This window comes from Aotus nancymaae, unplaced genomic scaffold, assembly GCF_030222135.1.
Source record: "Aotus nancymaae isolate 86718 unplaced genomic scaffold, 86718_ANA_hifiasm-v0.15.2.pri h1tg000095l, whole genome shotgun sequence".
In the NCBI taxonomy this organism is placed as follows: domain Eukaryota; kingdom Metazoa; phylum Chordata; class Mammalia; order Primates; family Aotidae; genus Aotus; species Aotus nancymaae.
Genome location: NW_026988510.1, coordinates 4663999 through 4685805, shown reverse-complemented (window position 1 = coordinate 4685805; position 21807 = coordinate 4663999). Strand labels below are relative to the sequence as shown.

Here is a 21807-nt window from a genome sequence, read left to right as displayed (position 1 = left end):
GGCCCCTCACCCTGGCCCGGGTGGATTCCCCAGCTGCACCCAAGCACCTTGTTTCCTGACAGCCATGGGGAGGCTCTCTTGCCTCGGGAAGCAGTGAGCTCCTGCCCTGTCCCAGCCTCGTGAGGGATCATCAGCTGCCTCCGAGCCTGAGCGTGTCCTGAGGCTCTCTGAATGTGCCATCAACATGGATCCCCGCTTTCTAGTGAGGCTTCTGGAAACACTCGTGCCCCACCCACCCATCCCACAGTGGGACCAGACACAACAAGTGTGCTAGCCTTCCTGTCCCCAGTGACCCCATCCAAATAATGGGACACACGGTTCCAGCTGTCTTGTCCACCATCCATCTACTATTCATCTTCTGTCCATCATCTGTCCACCCATCCATCATCATCCATCCATCATCCACCCACCTGCTCCTCCATCTATCCATCCACCCATCCACTGTCCATCCATCCATCCATCATCCACTAGTCATCTGTCTATCATCCATCCACCCATCCATCATCATCCATCCATCCTCTACCCACCTGCCCCTCCATCTATCCATCCATATACCCATCCACTGTCCATCCATTCATCATCCATCCACTGTTCATCTGTCTGTCCATCATCTGTCTACCCATCCATCATCATCCATCCATCATCCACTCACCTGCCCCTCCATCTATCCATCCACCCATCCACTGTCCATCATCCATCCATCATCCACTTGTCCATCTCTCCACTGCGTGTCCATCTGTCCAGTCATCTGTGCATCCACCCATCCAGCTTAGAGCTATGGACGGGACTCTCAGCTCCATGTTTACGGAGGAGGAAGCTGAGGCCAGGGACATGACACAGAGAGGCATTCCCTGGATTACCGTCGCTCCCGCCCAGGTCCCAGCTCTTCTTGGTCACCCAGCTGCACCTGGCCCCTCTTTCTCTGCTTGAGCTTGGTCACTGCCTCTCTGGGAAATGCAGGCTCCTTTCCCTAACCCAGACAAGGTGCTGTGTGCCTGCTGCAAGAGAGTCTGAGCTGGACGACCTTTGCCCACTTTCTGTTCACTCAGCCTCAGCTTTCCCATCTGTACATTGAGTTGGTCATTCCTGCCTGACCTGCCTGGCAGAAGCCTGCAAGGCTCTGGGTCGTGCTTTTGTGCATGTGTCTCGTGGATTTTCCAGGGGGCTCGGGCAGCTGCAGCCAGCCACCGCCTAGCCAAACTTGAAGCCTGGGACAGATCAGAACTGCCTTTTGATTTTTTCAAGCCTGGACTGTGTGTCTCATTGAGCTTCTGTTGTTCCCAAGGCTGCAGGAGCCCAGCGCCTCCCTCCCTCCGGCCCCTGAGAGGTGGGGGAGGGTCTGATCCCGACACCACCCCCCAACCAGCCCGAGACCGATAACCCCCACCAGCCCTGCTGCTCCCCCATCCGCCCTGCCGCTCCCCCACCCCAGCCGGGAGCGCTGCAGCCGGAGCGGCCCTAATTGCAGTCACAGATGTGGCAGCCACCAGCCTCTCCCGCGCGATCTGCCGTGTGGCGTGTGCTTAATTAGTCCCTGATTACTCATTTGCCGGGTGCTGTGTGTATTCCATATCTAATAACTTTCCAATTACACCCGGTCGCCAGCACACATTTAATAACCCTTTAGTTGTCTGCTTATCAGGGACTCTGCATTCGGCATCTCCAATCTCCCCCTGACCCGAAGCCTTATCGTTCCCTTTATTGCAGTATTTGGAGTCCTCTGCTTGCCATTACGGAGCTATTACAGGGAATTAAGGGGCGTAAAATACTGTTTTTGGCCTCTGACGCACTAGCTCGCAGCACAGAACAAGAAATCCCATCAGGGCAGGTTGCGCACAATGTCTTCGTAGGTGGGCTTTGGTGCGGGGCCACTGCGGGTCAGGACAGCGGGAGGAGGGGCTCCTGTCGCAGGGCAGGCCTGTCTGTGTTCCCTTCTCTCCCTCCCTGGCACACAGCGGCACTTGGGATGCAACCCGCATGTCCCCAGCAGGGACGGGGGCCTCTGGTCAGCCCGGGAGGTGCCCCTGGGCTGGCTGTGCCCGCCGCCCTCCATAGCCAACGCACGCACCCTGCCAGCACCCTGGGGAGGGACCGCCTTTCCCCTGCCCTTGGCTTCGTGCCTGTGCTTGCTTTTTCTCGGGGCGAAGAGGAGGCGACGCTGTGTTCTTCTGTGCTGTGGGGATGCTGGCGTCTCTTCCCTGTCCTGCGGTTGTGTTCCTTGTCTCATCTTCTCTGCTTTGCTCTTGAGATAAATCAGCCTCAGCCCATCAGCAAACCTCCCCGCTCTGCCATTCACCAGCAGCACAGACCTGCTGCCCCAGAGCAGGGCCTGAGTTGCTGTGTGGCTGCTAGGCATGGGGTGCGGATCCAGGCTCTGCCCGTGCTCAGTGAGCACCTACTGTGCCCTGGACAGCGGGTGGGGACTAGGTACTTGTCAGGGGACACATGCTGGCCTGCATTCTTGGCTCTCACTGTGACCAGCTGGGTGACATTGGGCAGTTGACTTGACTTCCATGCCTTTGAGAATTCAGGGGGGGTTGCTAGGATGATTTAATGGGCTGTGGATGGCAGGTGCCCAGCTGGCACCTGGCACATAGTAGGTGCTCAGGACACCTAAGGCAGGTGTTCCTAGCCCACTTCCCAGAGATGTCAGCTCAGAGCCAGAGAGCTGTGGCTCACTTGGTTTCTCCCCGTGACGCTGGCAGGTGAGTGGCACGTGGACTCAGGCCTACCTGTGTCTTACTCAAGATCAGCTGTGCCGGTTTCCCGGGTGCACCTGGCGCTTGCTTGGAATGAAGAGATGATTCAGGCTGACCAGGAAGAGTGGGTGAGGCCAGTTCTCCTGACATTTAGCTGTTCAAAGCACGTGCCCCGGACCCTGCCCCTGTGACTTCAGGGGCCCTAGACTCTAGCAGCTAGGAGGCTGCCCTGCCAGCTGGAGCCGAAACTGCCCAGGGTATGAGGGCACTGGACAGGCCCCGCCCTCACCATCTGCACCCAAGGCTAAGACACCTTCCCCAGCACACACCCCTTCCAGCTTTGTGGGGCCGTGGGGTCACGGCGATGCTTTGATGCTCGTTTCTGATGGTTCTGCTCTTAGTTCATGGATCAGCTGATTTATTGAGAACCTGCTGGTGTTCCAAGTGGTTTGGCAGAATAGTTCACTTGATTTCCTCTTGGAGGTGGGCACTGTGTTGTCACTCTCATTTTATTTTTGAGACAGACTCTTCCTCTCTTGCCCAGGCAGCGGCGCTATGATCTCCACTCCCTGCTGCCTCCACCTCCCGGGTTCAAGCAATTCTGCTGCCTCAGCCTCCCCAGCAGCTGGGATTACAGGTGCCCGCCACCACGCCTGGCTAATTATTGCATTTTTGGTAGAGACAGGGTTTTGCCATGTTGGCCAGGCTGGTCTTGAACTCCTGGGCTCAAGTGATCTGCCTGCCTCGGCCTCCCAAAGTGCCAGCCTCATTATGCTCAAAAGGAAACCAAGGCCTGGAGAGGTGAAGTCACTCTGCTAAGATCTCCCAGCTGGGAGAGTGGCCAGGACCTGGGCCACCAGCTGTGCCCTGCTAGAGGGGAGGCCAGTAGATGGAGTCTGGCTGGGTGCCCAGGAGGGAGAGGGAGCTGACTCCATGAACAGCCAACCAGTTCCTGCCGAAGAGGCTCCCGGAGAAGGAAATTCTGACGTCTCTGTTCAGCAGCCCCTGGGCTGCCATGCCGCCTCAGACTGGAATGCCCCTTATTGTTCAAAATACAGGGTTTACCCAGTTCAGTGTGATGAACCTGGAACACGCCGTGCCAACTTTAAAAAGAAGGCAGCACGTAAGGCCACGTATTGGATTTGTATGAAATGTCTAGAAGAGGCCAGGCCACAGAGACAGAGAGCAGATGAGTGATTGCAGGACCTGGAGGGTGGGGTTAAGGGGGCTGCTCGTGGGGATGTGGGCTTCTTTCTTTTAGAGGTGATGAAAATGTTCTGGAATGGATGGCGGTAATGGTTCCACAGCTTAGAAATACATGAACACCATCAAATGGTACACTTTAAATCGGTGAATTGTATAGTATGTGAATCATATCTCAATAAAACACTTAAAAGAATAGACTGGCGCCGGGCGCAGTGGCTCATACTTGTAATCCCAGCACTTTGGGAGGCCGAGGCAGGCAGATCACCTGAGGTCAGGAGTTCGAGACCAGACTGGCCAACACGTTGAAACCCGTCTCTACTAAAAATACAAAAATTAGCTTGGTGTGGTGTTACACGACTGTGGTCCCAGCTACTTGGGAGGCTGAGGCAGAAGAATCGCTTGAACCCGGGAGGCAAGGGTTACAATAAGCCAAGATCGCACCAGTACACTTCAGCCTGGGCAACAGAGGGAGACTCCGCCTCAAAACAAAAACAAATAAATCAGGGCTCCCAGACCTAGGGATTTCATGCACTAATGAAATTAATAAAACAAAACTGCACAGGCAGAGGTTGCAGGGAGCAGAGATCATTGCACCACTGCACTCCAGCCTGGGCGGCGTGTGGATGCACACACACGCACACACACACACGCACACATACGAGCACACGCGCACACACACGAGCGTGCACACACACACACACACACACACACACAGTCCTCCACTTTGGAGCAGGCATGTGGGATCTGCCTTCCTGAGTCTACCAGGAGCCGGCTCTCTCCAGAAACCACTCGAGCTCCCTGGAGAAAGCAAGACAATGCCGGATCCATTAGGCTATTCAGCAGTGGGCTGAGAATCCCCATTTATTTGGAAGAACCCTATTAAATTTTCCTCCTTTCGCCCTTCCCATTAACTGACGAAAGCTTTAAAGGTGGTGGCTCTGGTCCAGGAAAATTCAGAAAACAATGGCGTTTTCCCAGCCTGGCCAGTCATCCGAGGCCAGGGCTGCCTGGGCCCCTTGGGCTGCTGTGAGAGGCCATGCTCTCCAGGCCCCGTGGAGTGGATGATGACATCGCGGGCCCAGGCACAATAGTACTTTAAATCCAGACACACTGTGGGCTTGGAACTGTTGGCCCTGGTAGAGCAGGCGCAGCGCATATGCAAGTTTCAGGGCCTGCTTTTTACTCATTAGGGACTGTTGTGAATGTGGCCTTGGAAGGATAAGGAAGAGGGGCCCTTTGCCTCTGGTTACCTGGCTGAGAACCTTTGCCTCCACCTTCAAGACGGTGCTGAGGCCGGGTGCAGTGGCTCACGCCTGTAATCCCAGCACTTTGGGAGGCCAAAGCGAGTGGATCATCTGAGGTTGGGAGTTCAACACCAGCCTGATCAACATGGAGAAGCCCCATCTCTACTAAAAATACAAAAAAATTAGCCGGATGTGGTGGTAGATGCCTGTAATCCCAGCTACTCAGGAGGCTGAGGCAGGAGAATCACTTGAATCTGGAAGGTGGAGGTTGCAGTGAGCCGAGATCAAGCCATTGCACTCCACCCTGAGCAAGAAGAGCAAAACTCCATCTCAAAAAAAAAAAGATGGTTCTGAGCATGAGATAATCCGTATTCACAAAACCCCGTGTGCCCTGCAGCCTCGTCTGTCCATTAATACTGACAGGCTCCCCAAGGAGTCCAGGCCAGCTGCTGACAAAGAAAAGGGGTGAAATCCTTTCACTCCCCACAAGAGTTACGATGGTGGGAAGAGCTAGGCCAGGGGAGGGACTGGCACCTGGTTCCCTCTGTTTCTGACACACACAGCTCAGCAGACAGTGATGCCAGGGAACACTGATACCCAGGCCAGGCGCTGTTCTAGAACTTGAAGGAGTGTATCAGTTCTCTATTGCACATTTAGCAGCTTAGGACAACACATGTTTATTATCACATAGTTCAACCAGGCCCTCTGCTCTGGGTCTCACCGGGCTGCAGATCAAGGTGTTGGCCAGGGCGCAGTCTCACGTGGGGGCTTGACTGGGGAGGGACCCGCCTCCACGCTCTCTGGGGTTGTTAGCCAGGAGGCAGTCTCACACGGGAGCTCAACCGGGGAGGGATCTACCTCCACACTCAGCAGGGCTGTTGGCGGTATTTGTCTGTCTGTCTGTAGGACTGAGGGTTGCTCTGCACCTTCCTATACAAGTTTGTGTGCGGATGGCTGGGTGTTTTCAGTTCTCTTGGCTATATGTCTAGGAGTGGAGTTGCTGGGTTGCAGGGTAACCCTGTGTCAGGCCATCTGATGGACGGCCAGGCTGTTTTCCAAAGCAACTGCATCAGTTTATGTTCCCATCAAGAGCGTATGAGGGTTTGCACAGTGTTTTCACATTTTGGGGATTAGTGGCTGACACTTCATCATCAGGAGAGTTCAGCTTCAGAAGTGGTGGCATGTACCTATAGTCCCAACTCCCTGGGAAGCTGAGGCAGGAGGATGGCTTGAGTCCAGGAATTCATTCAAGGCGGGCCTGGGCGACACAGCAAGACCCTGTCTCTTTTTTTTTTTTTTTTTGAGACGGAGTTTCGCTCTTGTTACCCAGGCTGGAAGACCCTGTCTCTTAATGAAAACATCTTTAAAAAGAGGATTCCCAGATTCTCCTTGAAAACTCAGAAGATCTGGCAAGACAGGGCTCGATTCCATCAATGTGATACCTGCCGACCCTGGGAAGGGCCGTGGCTGTCTCCCTGCGGTCTCATCCACTCGGTGCCCTTGTGGGGATTTCCCTCCAGGCCCCTGCAGGGATGTGTGTTTCAACCTCTTGTCCTCGGCTGCAAGCCCCTTGAGGAAGGCGGGAGCCCCGTCCAGGCCACCTGTGCCGGAAGCCCACTGCCCAGTAGGCTGGTGTCTGTCGTTCAGTCTCGTGTGCATTCCCGCCTCTGGCGCCCTGTGCAGGCTGCCGCCTCCCACACCTGGAATGCTGTGGCTCCTGTTCCCACTCCCTTTCAAATCCTGCTGCTCTTGAAGGCCCAGGTCACATTCCAGCTGCTCCAAGAAGCCCGGTGGATTTATTTCCCCGGCGTCGGGGCCCCTCCCACTCTAAGCTCCTGTAGTACTTGTCATGTGCTATCCCTCTGCCGTCTCCTGTTCTCTCCTTAAACGCTGTGTCCCCCAGTTGCTCTGTTAGCTGTCTGAGGTTACAGACAACTGCTTGAGGCCAGATCTCTCTCTCCAGTTACTGTGTGAGCTCAGACCGCTCAGTTTGCCTCTTCCTGCCTCCATGCCTTGTTGGAAGGATTAACTATGCTAGTCGGTATAAAGCCCTAGATCAGTGCCTGGCATGTAGTAGGTGCTCAGTGAAAGGGTTGTTTTCTCTCTTGTTCCAGTGCTGAGCCGAGCGGAGCGTGAGCCTCACCGCAGCCATGTGGGCTGACTTGTCCTTACACTCACAGGCCCGCTTCTGGGAGCCATCTCCAGCCCAGGTGGGGCCTCTCAGCTTCTGCCTCCAGCAGAACCCTGGCCCCCCAGCTGCAGGAGGAACGAGAAGGTGGGCAGGGGTCGAGACTGGCGTGGCACAGCCCTCCCCTGCTCCCCTCCAGCTCGTTCCCTGGGGACTTGAACGCTAATTCGGCCCAGTTTGACTGGGTACTGCCTCATAAGCCCTCCCTGGCAGCAGGAGCCTCTGGGGCTGGCTGGAGCTGCCATCTGTGCCCTATCGTAGACACAGCAGTCCCAAGCCTGCCTCTCTTTAGCATCACCCTGCAGCATTTCCTGAGATGACTCAGGGCAAGGCTGCAGGAGTGACTCTGTTCCCACAGGGTGGGAACCACCTCGCTACGGGGCCCCAAGGTCCCTGCGCGCTGATGGGCCGACCCTGGGCTCTGAGTGAGTTGATGAATGAATAAAGTAAGCTGCCGCCTCCTGGCTCCAGCCTAAGCCGCCAGCAGGCCTCTGGGATTTGTGGGGCTGTGGTCTGGCCAGTGTCACCATATGGATCCCATAAATTAAAGTGTTCCCAGAAATGAACGGTAAATTTCTATGTCCCCGGCGTGTGGGGCTGGTGCAGCCTGTGCTTGCCTGGGGAGTTCTGAGGCCTCCATCTCACTTAGGCACTTGGGTTTTATAGCACTAATCCCTAAAAGAAAAAGAAAACTGTATCAACAGCAAGTTGCTTTTCCACAACCCCCCATCCCCGGAGCTCCTCACTGGGAAGTGGAGGGTCACCGTGGCTGGTGCCCCCATGACCGGGTAGTGCCGTTGGTTGTTGAAGCTGGGGCATAGCTCGCCACCTCTGAAGTCCCTGGCCTGGACTGACCCTGCCTGTGACCTCGGGCTCCTGCCAACCCTCCCTGGAAAGGGGATGGGCCAACTAGAGCAGCCTGTCACAGTGACAGAGAGCAGCCGCTGACAGCCAGGGCTGAGGACAGGGAGCAGGGAGCCCTTTTCTGGAGACAGAGTTGCTGTGTGGGATGATGAGAAAGTTCTAGAAATGGATGGTGGTGATGGTAGCACAGCATTTGGAATGTCCTCAGTGCCACTGAACTGCACACTTAGACATGGTCAGAATGGTAAATTCTGTGTTAGGCATGTTTAATGACAATTTTAAAGACTATAAAAATGTGGCCGGGCGCGGTGGCTCTGCCTGTAATCCCAGCACTGTGGGAGGCTGAGGCCGGCGCATCACTTGAGGCCAGGAGTTCGAACCCAGCCTGGCCAACATGGTGAAACACCATCTCTACTAAAAACACAAAAAATTGACCGGGTGTGGTGGCAGCTGCCTATAATCGCAGCTACTCGGGAGACTGAGGCGGGGGCATCACTTGAACCCAGGAGGCGGAGGCTGCAGTGAGCTGAGATCACACTACCGCACTCCAGCCTGGGTGACAGAGCGAGACTCCATCTCAAAAAATTAAAAATAAAATACCTGTAATCCCAGCACTTTGGGAGGCCGAGGCGGGTGGATCACGAGGTCAAGAGATCGAGACCATCCTGGTCAACACGGTGAAACCCCGTCTCTACTAAAAATACAAAAAATTAGCTGGGCATGGTGGCGCGTGCCTGTAATCCCAGCTACTCAGGAGGCTGAGGCAGGAGAATTGCTTGAACCCAGGAGGTGGAGGTTGCGGTGAGCTGAGATCGCGCCATTGCACTCCAGCCTGGGTAACAACAGCGAAACTCGGTCTCAAAAAATAAATAAATAAATAAATAAAAATAAAAAAAAATAAAATAAACTATTATAAAGATTACAAAAAAGTGAGGGCTTTAGGGACGGGAGGACCCCGCTGCAGCGTGGACTGGAGATGAGCCATGTTAATCCTTACAGTTATAACCGGCACTTACTATTCTAAGTTCCATGCAGAGCAGGGGACAGGCAGGCCCTTAGCAGTGGGCAGGTGGAGTTGTCGTCATCGCCGTCCCCATCGTCGTCGTCATGGTGGTTCTTGCTCCCCTCAGGACTGGCGAGCCCAGGTGCACACAGCAGGATGGAGGGGCACGTTGTGCCATTCCCGCAAAAGTGCCCCGAGGCTCGGGGTGGCACCCTTGCAGTCCTGACTGTCACACAGGGCAGTTTTCTTGGCAGAAGACAGGACCTGGGGAGGAACACAGCTGTGAGTGGTCAGCGGCCAATGCTGCCTGGCCCCAGGGGTTCCCGCCACTTCTGTGCTCCCCTCAGGGACCTAGAAGAAATATCTGCGTTGGAAGCCACAGGTGAGACTCCGGCCAGCTTGTGGTGTAGAGCTGGCCACCACCAGGACGTGCAGCAAACCAGGTGCCACCCTACCAGTTCTCCAGCAAGAATCCAAGATTCATAATCACAGCCTTCCCGTGTCCGTTTTTTAAGTTTATGTATTTATTTTTGTAAAGATGGGGTCTCCCTATGTTGCCCAGGCTGGTCTGGAACTCTTGGGCTCAAGCCACCCTCCTGCCTCAGCCTCCCAAAGTGCTAGGATTACAGGTAGGAGCCACCGCGCCCGGCCCTGTCTCCATTTGGTCACGTGGTAATCGAGGCGCTCCAGTTGCTGAGAGAGGTGAGGGGACTGCATGCTGCTCCCCCGCTGGTAATTACAGCTCAAGATGGCACCAGGTGCCTGGTGGCCCAGTCTGAAAGACAGCATCACTTGGGGGCACCTTGCCCTGATTTGCAGGGTGCAGCTGAGATGGTTTGCCCAGCTCTCTGAGCCAAGTGCCAAGCCCTCGGGGCTGTCTGGGCAAGGACCACAGAATAAACCTTGCCCCCACCACTGCCAGGGGACCGGACAAGGTCGGACTTCTAGGCTCAGCCTCAGCTTCCCTCTTAGATGCTCTGGGCTTCGTGCAGTGCTGGCCAGCTGCGGCGAGGTCTTGAGAAGCTCCCGTTTAGGATGGCCAAGCAGGCAGTGCTGTGTGGGTAAGACCCCGGCAGCAGGGGTCCAGCCTGGTGTCCCCAGGCTGGGCTTGCTGGACAAGGAAGACACTGGCACTGGCCTTACTGAGGACCTGCTCTGCCGTTGCCCACAGCCAGCCAGTCTGAGTTCCTGATGGCCAATGTCAGGCCATCATTGGTGAGGAATGGTACCCACGACCAGAGAGCCTGGGCTCACCGTGTCCACCTCTTTTCCTTTCAGGCTGTTTCTGGATCTCTGGAAGCATCTACAGTCGCTCACCCTCCCACCCGGGAATCTGAGTCCCGGCCGGGTGCCCCAGCGGAGACCCTGCCCAGAGGCCCCAGGATGGTCCAGGAGCTGAGGCCAGCACCGTGTCCGCAGAGCAGCCGGGAGGAGGACGGACCAGACCTCACCGGCGCAGGTAGGCGCCGGCTCTTTCTGTGTCTCTGGGTTCTGGGCTGGGAAACGGTTGTCCCGGCAGGGATGGGGGCTCCCAGAGCCGAGTTCAGACCCCATTCCGCCTCGTGTTCTCGACATCCTAGGGGAGAGACTGGGTGCTAGCTGGGTCTCCCTCGCTGAGTTTGGGTTTTCTTTCCCATACTCCTTCGGGCTCCAGAATCCTGGTTCAATCCACGTCCCTGGTTCTGGACCCCCTCACCTGCCAGCCTCCCGCACCGCCGTGGTGGTGTTTATTTACCTGTATACTCTCGTCTTCATTCATTCATTCATTTGAAAACATGATGTCATAGTTATTCTTGAGCCCAGAAGGGGTTGTTTCTGGGTTTTCGCGGATGTCAACGTGCTGTGTCCTGGGTGCACATGTGCGGTTCTCTTGGGCTGGGCACCGGGAACCAGGCTGCTTTGTGCGCGGGGGCGCCGGGGGGGCGGGGTGCCTCTGCCGTCTTCTTGCTCCCACTCCCGCCAGCCACAGACACGCTGTGGACAGCACCCCCCACCCCAGGCGTCCTCAGACACCTCCTGAGGGCTTTTGCGTGGTGCTTCCCTGAGGCCAGGCGAGGTTGTGCCCTCCTTGGTGTGGACCCCCGAGGCTTTGGCTGCTGGGCCTTGGGGCCTGGGCCAGGTCAGACCCTCTGGCTGGGCTTGGACATGAGGCGATCCCTGCGTTGCGTTTTTATGGCCTGTCCTGAAGCCGCCCCTTAGGCAGTATGTTCGTCAGCAAGAACAGAGGGAGCTGTGGTTAAGGCTCTGCCCTGCCCCCATCACTGCCCCTAGAGCAGGGAGACTGGAGACCCCCAGCCCAGCCCACCGCGGAGCCAACCACAGTGAGAACATGGACCCAAAACACCCCGTGTTATTGGGCCAAACCGGGGAGGAGATGGACACATGGGGAACTGCTGGGGGCCCATCTCCCTAGCCCTGGACTTTGATCTGGGACCTCCATCTGCAGGACAACCCCAGTGCTGGCCTCTTTCTCTTGGTGTAGTAGGCTCCGGGGGAGGGAAGGGGTGACCAGGGGCTTTAGGGACTCTGAACCCTTTGAAGGGTGTCCAGACACTGGCAGATGAGGACAGGGTGGTCAGGCCACAAAGCAGGCCGGCAGGGACTACTACCTCAACTCTGTCCCCCAAATGCTGGCACTGGCCTTACTGAGGACCTGCCCTGCCACTGCCCTGAACCAGCTGATCACAGTTCCTGATCACAAAGGCCAGGCTGTTGTCGGGAGGAACGGCTAAGAGCATTGGACAAGTGAGTTCCCTGCTCTGTGCCTCAGTTTCCCCATTTGGGAAATGGGAGGACAGCTAACGAGAGTGCCTGGCTCATGAGGCAGGTATGACGATTAACTCAACCAGGACCCGAGCATATTCGTGACAGGCCTTGGCTCCCTCAGCGTTCAGGTTGCCGGCTGGGGCCAGTGAGTTGGGATTTATTTGTGATTTCTGATGCTCAGCCCTGGGTGGCAGCTCAGGCTGGGCCCACACCCGCCTGTCACTCAGGACATCCGCAGGGGAGGCTCAGGCAGAGGAGGACGCCGGTGTTCCCTGTGGCTGGGGCAGGCTGGTTGCCCCCATTTGGTGATGCGTCCTCCTTGGCCTGGGGCTCACGGGCCAGTGGAGGGTTCCCAGAAGGAGGCAGGTTGCCTGGTTCTCACCGTTTCTTTCCCACTACTTTGGGTCCCAGGAGAGCCCTAGGAAACCAGAGCCCTCCGGAGCAAAACAAGGCCCAGATGGACTCTTAGGCAGTGTCTGGCCGTGGTTTGGGGAGCAGGCCCACCCACTTCTTATCCGAGGGACTTTGGCAAATTAATTAGTGGTCCAGAGCCTCTGTCCTCACGTCAGTAAGAGGGAGCCGTCAGAGGAGGTCTTGGTAGAGCTTTCGTGGCAACTGCGTGAGCTGATGCTTGCGAGATGCTTGAAGAGGGCTGGGCACCAAGGAAGAACTGAGTCCGCCTCCCCTACGCGTGTCGGGACACACATCCTCTTCCTTCAGTGAAACAGCATCCTGTAGGTCAGAGAGGCTGAGCAATCTGCCTCCACTCACACAGCAGGGAGCCAGGGGGATGGGGCTTGAACCCTGAAGTCTGCTTTTATGCCTAGCTCGCCCCGCCCTTGCACACCAGGCTGCTGCCCTGAGTGCTGGGAGGCTGAGGAGTTCGAGACCAGCCTGGCAGCCTCCAGGCGAAACTCTGTCCTACAAAAAATACAAAAATTAGCCTGGCATGGTGGCATGCACCTGTTGTCCCAGCTACTTGGGTGACTGAGATGGGTGGCTCACTCGTGCCCACGAGGCTGAGGCGGCAGTGAGCCATGATCATCATACCACCCCAGCCTAGGCAACAGAGCAAGACTCTGCCTCAAAAAGTTGTTTTTTTTTTGAGACGGAGTTTCACTCTTGTTACCCAGACTGGAGTGCAATGGTATGATCTCAGCTCACCGCAACCTCCGCCTCTTGGGTTCAGGCAATTCTCCTGCCTCAGCCTCCTGAGTAACTGGGATTACAGGCACGCGCCGCCATGCCCAGCTAATTTTTTGTATTTTCAGTAGAGACGGGGTTTCACCATGTTGACCAGGATGGTCTCGATCTCTTGACCTCGTGATCCACCCACCTCGGCCTCCCAAAGTGCTGGGATTACAGGCATGAGCCACCGCGCCCAGCTGCAAAAAGTTTTTTAATTTAAAAAAATGTTTAAAAATAATCAATTCAGGAATTTTCAGGGTGACATTTTCAAAAGGAATCCTTTTTGGAGACCTTTGGGAATGGGAATGGGATTCTCCTGAGTCCCTGGTCCTGGTGGTTCCCAGGTCCCTGGAGAGAAACTTGTCTCATCAGCAGGTCCTTGCTGCCACTCACTGAGCACTAGCAGGGGACAGTGGGGGACCCCTGAGTGTCTGGGAGAGCCAAGAAGGGTGCAGAGGTTATGGGGGACCCCCGCGAATGTCCCTGCAACAAGGGCTGATCTGGGAAGCCAGAAGCCCCTGCCCTGCGGCCGGGTGGGGCAGGTGGGGCAGGGTGGGGGCTCGAACCTGCATCTGCCAGCTGCTCCCTGTCAGGCTACAGCCTGAGCCCCGCTGACTCCCCAGCCAGAGACCCACCAGGAGCATGTCCCGCCGTCAGGCCCCGCCTGGGCAGCCACTGCTGCTCAGAAACGTGACAGTGACTAATGGTTTATTACACACCTGCCACCTCTCATCTGGCAGGCGGGCAGGCGCTGTCTCCCGGGCCCAGCTGTGCATTGCCAGCTGGGCGGCGGGGCGGGCGCAGGGGGAGGGGGCACGTCCAGACACGCAGACGCATGAGACAGACACAGCCTCAGTGCACACACGCAAACACACACAGAGGAAAGCAGGCACGCGGAGACACAGCCCACAGACACAGCATAGGCACGGGTGCATGCATAGGCCACACGCACACACAGATAGGCAGACACACAGTGGACACAGCGTGCACGCACGCACACACACACACACACACACACACACACACACCCCTGCCGAGGTTTTTCCCAGGCACATGGTATGCACATGGATACACAGCCTAACAGGCACAGGGCCACATGCAGACAGACACAGACCCTGTCCGCACCACACACACCACACACCCAGAAGCCAGACATGCTCCCACAGGTGGGTACATGCACAGCCTCACATACACACATGCAGTACACACATGGATACATGCAGAGACTCCCTCGCAAACACACAGACACACACAGGTGCAAAGATATACAGAGACAGGCACAGACCCCCCCCCCCCACACACACACACACACAGGTGCAGAGACACACAGAGACAGGCACACAGAGACAGGCACAGCCCCCCACAGACATAGATACGCACAGGCATCAAGGCCCTCTGACACACACATATGAGCACACACTGCAGGCACACACACAGGACGTACCTTCCAAATGCCTATTCCCACACAGTCTCCGTCTTTCCAGGCCACGGCCCCAGGGGCACCGAGCCCTCCCTGCCCTCTCTGTCTCTCTGGCCCCCTGCCATGGTGGCCCCACCCTGGCATTGGCTTGGGCAGCAGCCTTTGCCAGCGGTGAGGGTGGCAGGGCAGGTGGAGGGACTGTAACCGCCCAGGGCAGTTCATTTCTGACCCCTGTTTCCCTGGAAATGCCTTGTATGTGTGGACAGCAGCTTTTGCCAGAGAAAGGAAGCAGGTAGGGAGGTGCCGCTATGCCAAGCTGGGGCCTGGGCAGAGTCCCCCAGGGACATACATGGCCGACAGCTGCCTTGGCCTCTCCCAGAGGCAGGGGTCCTGTGTGTTGTGGAAGGCTGCGTTGAGTTTTGGTAACACTGGGTACCCGCTACCCTAGGCTCCCAGGCCAGCCCACATGGCTCATCACTCATGTCACTACGGTTGCATGGGGCTACCGTCCTGTCCAGAGTGGGACCACTCTCTGGCAAAGGCTCCCGGTGGCTGGCCTGGCTCTCAGCATGTGGGCAGCTTTGGTCCTCAGGTGTTGCATTCAAAGCGCCTGTCCGGGAGGTGGCCGCTGGCTGGCTTCGGGGAGCACAGCTCCAGGGCTGGGGACTCTGCCCTCCTGTGAAGACGTGGGGACCCCTGGGGCTGGATTCCTCTGGCAGGCAAGGGCCAAAGGGACTAACCAGGCGTCTCCAGCTGCCGGGAGAAGGGTGCAACTGAGACCTTGTGACGAGCGTCCTTCCCTCGTGGCGCGGGGGGCACTTGAGCTCATCTCCTTCCAATACTCTTCGACCTTTAGTCAAACGAAGACCCATTTCTCATGTGCTATCGCACGCAGAATAAAATCTATCGAGAGGACGCTCCTCATTTATCATCAGCGGATGGGAGCAGGCTTCCCTGGAACAATTATCTTTGCTTTGTCTGCAACCGCCGTGGGAGAAAAGCAGCTCTGGCCGGTGAGAGGAGGGAGCGGCTTGGACTCAGGTCCAAGTTTCCAAGTCCCAGCACTGCTACCTCCCGGCCACGGAGCTGACTCAGGGTTATGGACCTTCCCTGGGCTCAGCTGCTCTGACTGCTGAGTAGGCATGGTAAAAATAAAATCCTTCTGGTAGCATGGTGTCAGTGACATTGGAGAAGGCACTGAGGGCTGCCATGCAAGGCTGTGCAGGTTGCACACTGTACAACTCCAGAAGGCACCATTCTCATTGTGGTCTCTGTGAACACGCTTTCTGCATGGCCATCGGGGCTGCCGTGTTGCGCAGCTCAGTGGTGGCCCTGGAGTTGTGCCACATGGGCCCTGGGTACCCTTCCTGAGCTGTGAAACAGTTTCTGAAGTGGTTATTGATGTAATTTTTTTTTTTTGAGATGGAGTCTCACTCTGTTGCCCAAGCTGGAGTGCAGTGGCATGAACTTGGCTCACTGCAACCTCCGCCTCCCAGGCTCCAGCGATTCTCCCACCTCAGCCTCCCGAGCTGGGATTACAGGCACACTCCACGTGCTTGGCTAATTTTTTTTTGTATTTTAGTAGAGACGAGTTTCACTGTGTTGCCCAGGGTGGTTTGAAACTCCTGAGCTCAGGCTGTCCACCGGCCTTGGCCTCCCAAAGTGCTGGGATTGCAGGCATGAGCCACCACGCCCAGCCGATACCATCATTAATAGACGTAGTAGACACCACAGACCCCTCCGCTGAGTTTGGGGTGGGGTTGTAGAAAACTAGGCCAAGATTGACTCTCTGTTCATGCCCGTGTTCTGGGCGCTCCTCCCTTTCTCACCTGCCATGCTGGGGTGTTGCCTTGCTTCACAGGGTGCTGGGGCTGATCGCCCCTTTCGGGACATTCTGTGGGTGCCTTCTGTCCCAACAGCGTCTGCTCTGCCCCCACCCAGAGGGCCCCTGTTCTCAGCAGCGCTTGCTCCAGGCTTCCAGGAACCACAGGCCAGGCCCTACCTCCAACCTGGCCAACCAGGACTGGGCCTGTGTTCTCTACACACAGGTGCCAGGGCCCGTGGTGTCTCCTCCCCGTCCTGGCTCTTACCCAGGGGGTTTCTCTCTCTGTTCCCAGGGCAGGGCTGATCCCAGCATCCACACACAGCAGAGGAAGGAGGGAACAAGGGTCACCAAGAGAATGAAAGCGCTAAGCTGTTTTCCCACCAGAGGGTGTAGTTGCAAAGCCTAATTTTCCCATGCTGTGCCTCAGTTTACTTGTGGGTACTGTCACCCTCTGTTGGCCACCTGCGGAAGGAAGGCCGGCCTCTCCTGGTGGTCTGGGACGGTGGATGGGGCAGGGGAGAGGAGGAGCAGGGTGGCAGGGTGGGTGAGAGCTGCTGGAAGACGCAGCACGCCCTGTCTCCAGCATCTGGGCTGGCCCGGCAGGTCCCTTCCCTCCACCTGCTCTTCTGACTTCTGCCTTGCCGGCCTCTGTGGCATGGCTTACTTAGGAAGAGATCTGTGTTCCTTTCCATGGCTGCTGTGATGATACCACAAACTTAGTGGCTTAAAACAGCACTCATTACTCTTTCTCACACGCACACACACACAAACACACACAAACACAAACAAAAACACACACAAACACACTCACACACACACACAAACACACACATGCACAGTGCTTACAGTGCTGGAGGTCAGAAGTCTGACATGGGTCTCAAGTGCAGAAACCCTGGGTTGCGCCAGGCCCGTTCCTTCCGGCGGCTCCAGGGAAGAATGTTTCCGGGCCTTCTGCAGCTTTCTCGGTTGGAGGCCACCTGCATTCCTTGGCTTGTGGCCCCTCCCTCAACCTTCAAATCCAGCACCGGCGTGTCTCTCAGACCTGCTTCCAGGTCGCACCTCGTTCTATTTCCTCTTCTCCTGCCCCATCTCTTACTTAGAAGGTGCCTGTGACTGCATTGGACCCACGTGGCTAATCCAGGCTCATCTCCCTTCCCAAGGTCAGCTGGTTAGCAACCTTAATTTCCCTTTCCCAGAGGTAGCGCAGGCACAGGCTGCAGGGATCGGGATGTGGACGTCTTTGGAGTCCGTGATTCTGCCTGCAGCCTCAGTGTTTATAAAGTCAGCTTCATTCGTCAGGGCAGGGACTCACGGTGCCATAACAGACAGTCCAGGGGCCCACGGTGGGTCTTCCTGACTGGGTGACTCCGGACCCCAGATTCCCTTCAAGCCATGGTGTCTGCTTTCTCGAGACTTCCAGAGTGTCCTGATGTCTCATCACCAGCGGGCACAGGAGACACACAGAAACACCCTAGATGCTCCCCTGCTGTGGCCTTGAAGTGACCCAGGCTGTTCCCGCTCACTTCCCGTCGGCCTGAACCAGCTCACGCTCCACCCAGATGTAAGAGGAGCAGGACAGAAGCCACTCCCCAGTAACACTGTCCCCAGCAGAAGGGGCTGAGCCCTGCCATTCTGCTGGGCAGTTCATCCATGGCCACGATCCCTAAGACGGCGCGGGTCAGAGGCTGTCTGCGTGCTGCCAGGCACTTCCCCGCTCTGCACGCCCTCCCTGGTTCCTGTGTGCTAGGGTTCCGAGGCAGCCCCTGGCTATCTTCGAGGCCGTCTTTGGAGGCCTGTCCTCAGGCCCCTGCAGCTGCTCTGCAGAAAGGGCCGGGAGTTCTCATGCAGCCAGTGAGCAGCAGCTATGGGGTGGAAAGCCCTTCCTCCTGGAGCGAGGAGCCGCCCACCCTCCAGAGCTCCCCTGGGACAGGGCTGGGGCTCTGTCTGAAGTCACCCTTGCTTCCTCACACCCTGTCAGTCTTCCCGGGAGCCCAGCCTTAGAGATCACGGCATCTTTGTCTCCCTGTCTGCTTCTGAGAAACCTGCCTGAGACAGCACGTGCCCAGGGCTGTGGCCTCAGCCACACGTGTGCAGACAGCGCCTCCGACGCACCCGGTCCTGCACTCGGCCGTCCACCTCCACTCTCCTCGTTTCCCGGCGGAGAAAGGGGCACCTGGTTCCCCCGGCCACTCCCGAGAAGGTCAGGTTGGGAACCCGAAAGAAGGAAGCCAGCAGAGGGCAAGTACAGGCAGACAGGCTCCTTTCAGAGCGTAGCCGTGGGGCTCAGCCCCTCAACCTGCGGCTCAGGATGTCTCGGAGCCTGCGGAGTGTCCCTGGGGTCCGCAAACAGTAGATGGAACCGCGGGGCCGTGAGGGTGCAGCCGTGTGCGTTGCCTGGAAGGGGTAGGTTTGTAGAAGGTGAAGGTTGGTAGAAGGGGACGTTGTAATAGCCTACAGTGACATCATTTCCCCCTCTCTCTTTTCCAGCCCTGTGTTTAAATCAGTTATTCGCTGGGAGTGATTAGGCTGTGCATGGCTTTCAGTGCGCACCTCTGGACTCCCTCTCTGAGTTCAAAACCTGGCTCTGCTCCTTCGGAGCTTCTGCTGTGTGGCAGATAAGCTCCTTATGCCTCAGTTTCCCCATGTGTAAAACGGGGGTGATGCCCGGACTGCTGTGGGGCTTCAAGAATCAGTCCATGTCAGATGCTTGCTGGCATGTGGGAGTGTGTGAGCTGGGCCTGCCCTGGCAGCGAGAGGGCGCTGGTGCCCACCAGAAACCCTGGCTCTGGGACGGCTTTGTCTCTTCTTTGTTGGGCAAATGGGCTCCCAGCCGGGCTTGGGCCTCCATCGCCAGGAAGGCGGGACTGGGCTTGGGTACTTGGCGCTGGCCTCCAGAAGTCCTTGGCAAGCCCTGCCTGGAGCAGCTCTGGTGCCGAGTGCTTTGACACCAGGCGCTCCCAGAGCTCTGCCCCCACTGCCAAGCGGCAGCTGCTCCGGAGGGCATGGGGGGCTGCACGAGAGCCCCCCTTCCCTGGCCCTGCTGCAGCATGACTGCCTCTGGCTCCTGTCACCCGCTCTGTCTCAGCATCTCTTCCTGCGTTTCCAGCCGAGCTGGGATCGTAGTCTGTTTCTCTCTCCATGACCGACCTGTTTATCTTCTCAGGAACTTCTTGTCATGCCGAGAGCACAGAGCTTGCAAGTCGGGGCTGGCAGGTTTAGAAGCCCAGGCAGCCTGGAGAGGCTCTTTCCTCGTAAGGGGATCTCTCCCCAGGAGCCTCTTGGAATATTTAGCAGCAGCTTACCCATGCTGGCCCAGACACCCTCCCGGCCGTCTGCCTCCTGCTCTGCTGCTCACCGGGATCTGGTTCCCTGGCCAGCGTGTGGCTCTGTGTGTCTGTGACTGGTTTAGATTTTTATGAAATAAAAAAGGAAAGAGAATTTAACTTGGGCAATTGAAAAAACAATAAACCAAGCATGGAATAAAAGCAGATCTTTATATCTGGCAAAATTGCCATGAAGAGGATCTGTTTACCCTAAACTAGAATTTCTTTCTCAATAAGTTGGTGATAAAGATTTTAGATGGAAAAGACGAGATTGGCTAAGTAGCTGGAGGGAATGTTCTGGAGCTCAGGGTGGGGTGTCCTGGGGCAGTGCTAGGGACCCCCAGGACAGAGCCCTGTCACCAGGCACAGACCATCTCTACAGGGGCCACCGTGCACTGACCCACCTGGCCACCACCCTGCCATGGCCTCCCTCTGCCCACCCACTGTCCTTCATTCCCCTTGACAGCTCCAAGCTGATAAACTGTCACCGGGGAACTCGGCTCAACCGTTTGGCACCACTGTGGGTTTAAGCAGTTTGACAGCGCCACCCCCACCCTCACCCAGGACCTTCTCAGTGGGAGCAGACGCCACGGGAAAGCTGGGCATCTCTCCTGGCTCGCGACTTCACCACGGTTCTGATCCCACCGTGCTCTGAGTGTCTGCCGGCACGTCTGTCTCCCTTGCTACACTGCTGTGTGTGCCTTTGTTCACGAATGTTGATTGAGCCCCACCTGTGTGCCAAAGACCATGCTGGGCACGGGGGGCACAGAGGGGCAAACAGCAGAGACAACCCCTGCCTCTAGAGCTTTCATTCAAAAAGAAGGCAGATAACTCCCAAATGAGCAGGTAAAAGAGTGATGCCAGGCGATGAGACGGCCATGAAGAAACAGGCAGGGCACGGGACACAGAGACCCGAGGGCGTGGCTTAGACAGGTGGTCACAGAGGCCTAAGGAGGTGGCATTTGGCAGAGAGTTCCAGGCCAAGCAAAGAGCATGTGCAAGGGCCCTGAGGCAGCCAGTGCCCGGCATGCTTGCCCTCACCATGAAGGCAGGGACCGTGGCTCCCTGTCCTCGTGATCTATCTAGCCTTTGGCACAGTGCACATAATAGGTGCTCAGTAAACTTTTGTTGAGTGAATACGAGCTTTTAAGTCAGCTGGTGTTGGGAGAAACAACCAGGGGAGGGGAAACGTAAAGATGAAATAAGATTTTTTTTTTGAGATGGAATTGCGCTCTTGTTGCCCAGGCTGGAGTGCGTGATTTTGGCTCACCGCAATCTCTGCCTCCCGGATTTAAGCGATTCTCCTGCCTCAGCCTACCGAGTAGCTGGGTTATAGGCATGTGCCACCACACCCTGCTAATTTTGTATTTTTAGTAGAGATGGGGTTTCTCCATGATGGTCAGGCTGGTCTTTGTCTCCCAGTCTCAGGTGATCCACCCGCCTCAGCCTCCTGAAGTACCGGGACTGCAGGTGTGAGCCACGGGAAATAACAATCTTACAAGTGCGGAGGGCGCATGTCTTCCCAAGTTTCCTGGGTCAAGAGCTGATGTTCCAGGCAGGTTCTTGCTGCATTCCAGAGGCTTCATTCTCTCTGTAGGGCCCAGGGTGGGGCTGACTGTCTGGTCTCACCGGGCAGAACTCTTTGTGCTAGGAGAGCTCCCAAGGCCACTGGAGCATCAGGGGAGAGCCTTGGCTCCCAACTGATTAGATCGGCCTTAACTCAGAAGCCGGTAGGATGCCTTCTCTAAAAGATACAATTCCAGCCAGGCACGGTGGTTCATGCCTGTAATCCTAGCTCTTTGGGAGGCTGAGGCTGGACGATCACTTGAGCCCAAGAGTTAGAGATCACCCTGCACAACATAGTGAGACCACATCTCTATAAAAAATTTAGGCCAGCTACGGTGGCTCATGCTTATAATCCCAGCACTTTGGGAGGCCGAGGTGGGTGGATCATGAGGTTGGGAGTTCAAGACTAGCCTGGCCAATATGGTGAAACCCTGTCTCTACCGAAATAAATACAACAATTAGCTGGGTGTGGTGGTGCACACCTCTAATCCTAGCTACTCGGGAGACTGAGGCGG

The 21807-nt window shown here is 56.6% G+C and overlaps 1 long non-coding RNA gene across 1 annotated transcript; it reads right to left on the bottom strand.

Moving 5' to 3' along the window:
• Positions 1 to 7784: 7784 nt before the first annotated feature.
• LOC105726594 (uncharacterized) lies at positions 7785 to 17923 on the bottom strand. The gene is made up of 3 exons (XR_001109578.2): positions 17250 to 17923; positions 9218 to 9468; positions 7785 to 8012 (listed from the first exon to the last, which is right to left on the bottom strand). It is a non-coding gene; the product is annotated as an uncharacterized LOC105726594 (long non-coding RNA).
• Positions 17924 to 21807: the final 3884 nt, after the last annotated feature.